General features: G+C 35.6%; 1 pseudogene; it reads right to left on the bottom strand.

The window, feature by feature from the left end:
* Window positions 1-3,974: 3,974 nt before the first annotated feature.
* On the bottom strand, window positions 3,975-4,868 carry LOC106734325 (zinc finger protein 32 pseudogene; annotated as a pseudogene).
* Window positions 4,869-8,761: the final 3,893 nt, after the last annotated feature.

The raw sequence follows: 8,761 nt of genomic DNA, 5'->3' as shown, positions 1-8,761 counted from the left end.
GGCTTAAAAAAGAGGTTCTTTCTTTTTTACTCCCATCTATGCATCATTAATGATTCACTCTTAAACTATCGAGATTAAAATGAGTAACACTTAGGTTAAATGATGTGAACTGTAACATATTCCATTACAATTACAGATTCATTTATCTTGCTTCATGAAGAGTAATCTCCAAAACTCCCATTTAAGCATGGTCAAAATGTTTTATCATTCATAAATATATTGTATATTTTTCAACCTAAAAACACTTTTATCAAAGTTATTTATTACCTATTTAGTCAAACATTTCTACAGGGTTATGGAAACACACATTTATGAAGTCAATAGTTGGATCCCACTTAGGAAAAAAATGACCTTCTTCTATATCCTCCCCTCAGCTCACTCTCTACCTCTCTGTAACCTACTTGAGACAGCCACTCCGAGTTTTCAATTGTAGGCACGATCTATGGACTTGGCATTATGGAAGCCAAGGATTTACTTCTTTATGTCCACAACTACCATAGGCACACTTTTTCTCTACTCTCACAATATTGTGACATCGTCATTGTGGTTGGTGTAATATGAAATACTAAACCATTAAGTCCAATGGTGACTTGTGCACTTGTTTTCTCCCTGAAGTTTTGTATTATTTATTTGCTTAGTTTAGTATATACTTATTGTTAATTTATCTCCCTATTTCCCATATGTTTCCTGTTTGTGTAATTCTTATAAAGTTGAAACATGTTACATGTATTCTATTGATTTCACCATTTGGAGACAAATCTCAAAGCCACCTTACTTATTCCAAGAACTCCTTGCTTCCTGGATGTGCTCTACATTAAGAGTTTCCTGACCATAATTCTGGGCATTCCCTGCATGTCTCTTGTATATTTCACATCTTTTTATTTTTAGTGAAACACATTGTCCAGTAGCTTCCAATAAAGGGCATGGACCTTGCTGTATAATCACCTAGCTTCAAGGCTTGTTAATGAGAAAACTGATTACATCTTGTTTCTGGATTTTATTTCTTAAGCTAAGTTTTTCTTTTTTGTAAGTGGTCAGAATTTTCTTGTTCTAAATTTTCTGAAATTCCACAATGTTGTACTCCTGTGGGTTTTGCTTTCATTTATTTCACAGAGTGCCTCTGTGGACATTTTTCAATATGAAAATTAAAGTTTTTAAGCTCTGGGAAATTTTCTTGAGTTTTTTTTTTTTTTGACAATTTTTAAATTTTGGTTTTCTCCATTTTCTCCTTCTAAGTTTCCTATTATATGAAAATTGGTCTTACCATACAACTCTTCTAATTTCCTTAACCTTTTGTTCATGTTTTGATATCTTTTACTTATTTTGTAAAATCTTACTTTATATTTTGAATCTCTTATTTAGTTTCTCAGTTTTGCCATTTTATATTTAATTCCATAACCTCTTTCTTCTTCTTCGATTGTTCTTTGCATAATACTCTGCTCTTGCTTCATGGATACAATATCTTTCCTTTTTGTTTCTACCCTCTTCATCATCTGTTTGTTTGAATTTTTTCCCAAATTTTGTAGTTATATTTTATTTTTACCATTGTTAGTTTTTGATTGGTAGTTTTCTTATTCTTTTTATTTCATATAAAATATCTTTAAGATTTCTGCTTAGTCTGAACTACCAGGTCATATATAAAAAAGCTGACAGAGGAATCAGCAGGTGGCATAATGGTTAGGGCACTATATCCCAATTGGCCAACTCTGCCATTTGAGTCCTAGAACCAGTGGCTTGAAAATCATGTCAGACACATGTGTGTGCATGCCCAAGAGGAAAAGGGAAGTAAAGAGTTTATGGTGTGACCATTTTCCCTAAGGGATGATTTCTCACTTTCCTTCTTTCTCTGTCTCTCTCTGGCAAGCACATGGGCCCTAAGACAAAAAATACCACACAAACAAACAAACAAAAAACCACTAATGGGAGTTTTGCACAAATAGGGAGCATGAACTTCATTCTGAACAGTAGTCTTTACTTTGGTAGTGGTAAGTCCTGAGGGAAATAAAAAGCAGTCCTTGTAAAATAACTGCCTCATAGGACATTATTACAATTTCTACAAGTGAAGAGATAGGAACTTCGTAAAAGAGTAGAGCAATAAATTATTTTATTGGCTTTGTACACTTGGCAGATTTTCGGATTTTGATTTCAGCTTCATCAGAATCTGCTTGCATTTTATCATTTGTTGTTTTTTGTTTTCTGTTTTTTTTTTTTTTTTTTTCCCCAGAATTCTACTCCTTCACAATCAGATACTAACAAACTTAAAAATTCTGTGAGGGTAGAAATTTAATTTGTATTATTTTTCAGCCAAGTGCAGAAATTGACTTTGGGTTTGGCTTTTGGAAACCTTGATCCTGTAGCTATAATAAGTAAAGATTTTATTTCAGGAAGACACAGAAGCTTTGGACTTTTACTTGGGCCTTGATCCCGATAAGGAGACAAGTCATTTCTTAAGGATGAATAAAGAGAATTTATTTTGTCTTTCTTTTCTTTTTTTAAATGTATTATTATTATTTCTTTTAGGTTTTTGCCATAAGGCATGTGTGCTCACCAGAGGGACAGTGAGAGGGAAAAGTAAGCTATCACCCCCTAGGGTGGATGGCCATGCTGCAATTCCTTCTCCTCCTAGTCTCCTCTCAGGATTTTGGGAAAGCACACATACATATCTGGCATGATTTTCAAGCCACCACGTTTGTAAATAATTTTTATTTAATTTAAACTCTGTCTCTTGGGCTGCATCCACGGCCTGGTGGTTGGAGAAGCTGGATCCCACTTGGCTGACCACGTCTTTCAAGTCTCAGTCCTGGCAGTCCAAAAAACATGTTGGATGCCTATGCATTCATGTCCTAACCATGATAAGATGGAAAAATGGAGGAAAAGGGATTGTGGTATGACCACACTCCATTTGGGGAGGGATGCTTTCTCCCTCTTTTGTCTTTGTCTTTCTGTATTCTCTGGCAATTATACATTCCCCCTGGCAAAATAAGATTTAAAAAACAAGAAAAAAAAAAAGGAAGAAAATTCTGTTTCCTTCCCACTTGCTTCAATATTTTTATAATATATTTACTCATGATAATCCTGTAATGGATAAATTAGCCTATTAGTTTTTTCCCATTCTTCCCCACCCCTTAATGCTCTACAAGAGAGGTTTCTAAAGACAGTTAAATAATTTAGTTAATTGAGATCTATAATAAAGTCATTGGGATCTTTTCATGAGTTTGAATAAAATGTTGAAATTTTCTATTCTGGCCAAACAAATATTCCACAGGTGGGGTAGGAAGTTTCAATTGTTATAATTAGTTAAGTAATAATTAGTTCTAAATAACATTATTTAATTTCTTTAAGGAAATAAAAACAAAATTATTAGACATCAAAAACCACATGGAATTAATTCAGTATCTGTAACTATGCTCTTCAAGTTTCCACTTGAAGTATCTTCAAAAGCCATGATAGATTATTTCTTTTGATAAATGAAATTTTAATGCATCTGTGACAAAATTAAAATTCAATTCATTTTTAAGTCCTAAATGCCCATTAAATTATCCATTTATCTCTAGAGAGATTTGTTTAGGTTTATTATCATGTATTGCTTCTGTTCTCATTATTATCCCTGGGGATAAGGACTCCATTGAACTTGTTTTCTGTTATAGGCTAAGTGCCTATGGCCCTTATTGACCCAGATTCATCCCTCAATGAATACTTGTGAAAGGAAGGTAGAAAGGAAGGAAGGGATTTCCCTTTGATTCAGATTTTCCTCCAAATGTGTGAGCTCTTTCCAACATAATAGAATTGAGTATTCATAGAGTGTTTTCAAGTTTACTTATTTATTTATTTATTTATTTATTCACTTTAATGATAATAAATAAGACATTTATTTTTCATACTCATTTGGGGGAAAAGAGAAGTCAGTTTGCCCTACCTGGTGAAGGTCTTTCTCAAAAGATTCTCCATTAATTCCATAGAATTGGATAGGTTGCTTGATCTCAGATAATTTTGTATTCTTAATTCATAAAATAAACTTCCTTTGAAGAGTGGTCAAAGGGTGAGCCTTTGTGAGCAGCTTCGTTGGTGTACAGCCAGACTCCCTCTCTGGGTGAAGCTTTTTCCACATTGGACACACAGATAGCATGTCTCTCCTGTGTGAATTTTGTCATGCAGAACACAATTCCCCCTTGTGTGGAAACTCTTTCTGCACTGGCTGCAGGCATATGGCTTCAGGCTGATGTGGACTCTGATGTAAACAATTAAGCTTCCTTTATGATTAAAGGGTTTTCAAAACTGATCATATCTATGGCTGTGAACTCCCCTGTGAACAGCAAGGTTACTTTGATTCCATAAGCTCCTCTGATAAATAGCACACTCGTAGGGTTTCTGTCTAGTGTGAAGTCTCTCATGGACGGCCAGATTACCTGGTTGACTAAAGCTTTTCCCACACTCCTTGCACTGATAGGGCTTCTCTCCTGTGTGTATTCACTGATGTATAACAAGATTGCCTTTGGCCCTGAAGCTTTTTCCACAGTGGGTGCACTCAAAAGGTTTTTGACCAGTGTGGATTCTTTCATGTAATGTTAGACTACCTTTTTGCCAGAAAGATTTTCCACATTCTTCACATTTGTAGACTTTCTGTCTTACTGCAGGTAAAATCTTCCTGTAGTGTCTTAGGATCTGGGGATTTTTGTTCCAGCTTCTCTCTTCTGAAAGAATTCTGGAAATCCAAGCATGAGGATCCTGTGGCCTCAGAATGATCATATTTGTGGTGGGCTTCTGTCATCACATTGAACAATGTTACATTCTAGGTGTATCTTCCATGACAGTCCAGCAGGGTAGCTGTTGGAAATCCAAACATGTCCACTCCTGCTCTACGTCCTTAGTTACCACCTCTTCATATGATTCTTCCATGGGCTGTTCCTGAGTACTGCAATGGCGTGCACCTGCAGACACAAAAGTTAAGTTTATTCATGTATTTTCACATGCACTTTTCTTTGTTTTTTTCAGTTTTTTATATATATTTTTATTATTATTCATACATTGAATCACTATACATCATCTAGATTGTGAAGAGACTTTACCCAGCATGATATACACCTCAGTCCAGCTCAGCTGCATTTTTAAACTATAGTTTCAGGACCAGCAGTTTGAGTAATGGCTGTGTTGCTGAACTCCCAGACCCAGTGGCTTAAGGTCACGCCGGGCGCTTGTGCGTGTGTCCAAGATCCTGAGAGGAGAATGGAGGAGAAGGGATTGTGGCATGGCCATCCCCTCTGGGGGGGGGTGTGTGTGTGATTTCTCGCTTTCTGTCTCTCTGTCTCTCTGTCTCTCTCTGTCTCTCTGGCAAGCAGATGTACCCTGTACAAAAACCTCTCAAAAAAAAAAAAAGAAAAAAGAAAAAAACAACTATAATTTCTACAGTAGATTTCCTTACATACTGAGCAATTTTAAAGACTCTAGTTGACAGCTAGCAAAGAAACAAGGACCTCTGTTACACTGATACAAGGAACCGAATTCTGCCAATAGCCTAAATGCATGATCTTAGACGCGTTTCTTCCCTTTGCCTCTGGATAAGAGCCCAGATGGGCAACATCTTGATTTCAGTCTCATGAGACTGTGAGCAGAGAACCCAGTTGATCCTGCCCAGAATTTGATCTAGAGAACTGTGAAATAATAAATGTAGTGGCTGTTTTAAGCCACTAAGCTTATGATAAATGTCCTATGAAACAATAGAAAACTAATATAAATGTCATACGATCACAGAGGAGACAATAATTTTGGTCAGATCAGTAAAGAAGGCTTTGTGAAAGAGGAAATGGTCTAAAGATCAAATAGGATTTTACTAGGTTGTACGATCCACAGCAAAAAAAAAAGTGAGAAAACTGGATAAGCTATACTATATATGTACATATATGCTCCCTGGATATTATTTCATGTTTGGGCATAATGAAAATAAAACTGCAATGCACTGTAAATACTTGAAAAACAGTAAATGCCAGCTATTTCCCTAATTCTAAAGTGAAACTTGCTGATTATCGCCTTAATCCAGTCTGTATTTATGTCAATCACTAAAATACAGACTTCCTTCTTATGCTTATGTTTGCTTAATGCTGTATCTCTCTTGCCTTAAACTGGACATGGAATAAATCAGTCTGATACATAAAGAACATAAGTTTTGCATGATTAATACCCAGAGTGAAGGTTAATGGCAAACTATTGAATAATGTTTTTGAACAGAGCATCTGTGTTAACAATAGTTTATGGATCAAAAATAGATGGTGCTTCTCTTTTGTAAGTTAAAAATACAATTTTGATCATGGGGACAAAATAATTTTGGTCAGCAAATAATTTTGGTCATTATCAGTAAAAAAGACTTTGTGAAAGAGGAGATGGTCTGAAGATCAGATAGGAAGTGGAAAGATCATTGGAATTGTTTTTCCACCAAGAGGTAGCATTTATACTTACTGCACTACAGGAACTAGATACATCAAAAAATGATCTGTAGTTGACCAGGAACACCACAAAAAGGTATATTAAAAATACATACTGGATTATCAGTGCAAACAGCAAGGTCTATGATTTCTTAACTTGTTCAATTCCCATCCCTCTCCTCAACTCCATGGTAGCCTTGAAAATGTGCATCTTACAATCATGGTGAAAATTGGCAACCTAGCAGTTTTTTGAATAGGCAGAAGAGGTTCAGGGGGAGGGTAGCAACAGAGCATGAGTTTTTCCAAACTTTATTCTCAATGAAATGTCATTATTTGATCTGTCTACAAGTTTTGTGGAACATCCTACTCTCAAAGCTTCTGTTTATTTGACCTAATTCAAAACAAGTCCAGGATGAACAGCTTTTTTCTTGGGATATTTATCCAAAATAATCAGCAGCGATTGTTTAACATCACAGGTGTTTGAAACAATGGTAACAGTGAGAATGAACAGCCAGCTAGAACAGAAACCTAAAAGCAAAATCTGGAGAATGAGATGTCCTGGGGATTGTGAAAGTTCTGACATGTTCCTGGGAACCAAGAAGGTCATTTTCATGCGAAGAGTTGTGGCAATGCCCAGGAAACACTGGAGATGGCTCTATGCTCTCACCTCTGGTCATCCCTAAGCCTCTGTGAAAACAGGATATGAAGGCTAAGGTGGAGATGTCAAGTCCCTGCCTAAGCACTGAAGGCATGTTTCCAACATACATACAGAGAACCTTGGCAAAAATTGGGAGATACTCTGGTCTCAGTTCTCAAGGAAATCTGTGTCCAGTCAATAACTAATCACTAAACTAATGGAACACAGACTTAGTGACATATACAAGCAAGAATATAAACTTTACAGACTAGATAAAGAAAGTCATTTACCAAAGAATTACAATAATAGCACATATCAACAACAAAAACCACTGGACCAGTGAGGATCTTCTCAATCAATAAAGACTCTCCCTAAGGAATCATGGATATTGGATTCACCTGGCAAGACAAATTGAAAGCATACATCCCACAAAACCTTGCATATGAATGCTCATAGCAGCATTATTCTTAATAGCCCAAGAATAGAAAAAAATGTTTATTAACTTGTTGAATGAGTAAACAAATTGTGGTGTATCCATACAATGGAATATTATTCAGCAATGAAAAGGAAAGAAGCACTGATAAGTGCTACAAAGTGGATGAACTTTGAAAACAATACGGTAAGTGACAAAATCCAGACACATATTGTATACCCTCTTTCATATGAAATATCTAGAGTAGGTGTCTGAAAGTAAATGTTGTCAGGAGTATTGGGATTGACTGCCAATAGGTATGGAATTTCTATTTAAGGTGATAGAAATATTCTAAAATTAGATAATGGTGATAGATGTAATTATGAATGTGCCAGAAGCTGCACTGTATACCTTACAATGGTTAAAATGGTGAATTTTATTGCATGAATTTTATCTCAATTATTCAAAAAAGGGAATCTATATCATGATCAAATGCAATTTATTCCTGGCATACAATATTGGATCAATATGCAAAAATAAATCAATGTAGTATACCACATAAATATAGAATATTCAATAAAGAATTAGCAACAATTTGCTTTTTTTAAAGACTTGTTTATGTAATTAAATCCATTTTTATTATTATTATTTTTAATCTGACCTGAGAGACACTGACAGAGAGAGAAAGGAAAGTGAGAAAGTAAGCCGCCAGCCAGGTCCAGGAACAGAACCGCTGTCGGTCATGTGGGAATCCAGCTCCTTTAACCACCACGCCACCTGCTGGCCTCAACACTTTGCTTTTTATGCCTGATGTAACATGTTTGTCTGTTGTCTGATCATTATACTAGGTTAGATTTATGGGACAAATTTACAAAATATCCATGATACATTTTGGGTGAGATATTAAATAGGATCTTCCTATTTTCACATTCACATCTTAGAAACTCCTTTGTTTGTTTTTTGTTTGTTTATTTGTTTTTGTTGTTGTCGTTGAATATCAAACATAACCGCTGAATGAAGTTTCAATTTCAGGGAGCTTCTTCATTTATTCAGAAGTTAACAAAAATTGTTATAGGGATATTTAAGACAAAGCATGGGTTGTGAATAGAAAGTGAGAAGGTAGAGTGACACAGACAGCTTTCTGGAGTCCAGAATTCTATCAGATGAGCTTAGATGGAATAAAAATGTGTTAAAAAATTATCTTTGGGCTAGTTGGTGGTTAGGGTGACTGGATCCCATGTAACTAACTGCATGGTTTGAGTCCTGGACCTGCAGCTTAAAAAACACACCTGGAGC

Source organism: Tupaia chinensis, unplaced genomic scaffold, assembly GCF_000334495.1.
Source record: "Tupaia chinensis unplaced genomic scaffold, TupChi_1.0 Scaffold000014_1, whole genome shotgun sequence".
NCBI classification, from domain to species: domain Eukaryota; kingdom Metazoa; phylum Chordata; class Mammalia; order Scandentia; family Tupaiidae; genus Tupaia; species Tupaia belangeri.
Note: the sequence above shows the minus strand (reverse complement) of the source record. Positions and strands in the feature narration are given on the sequence as shown.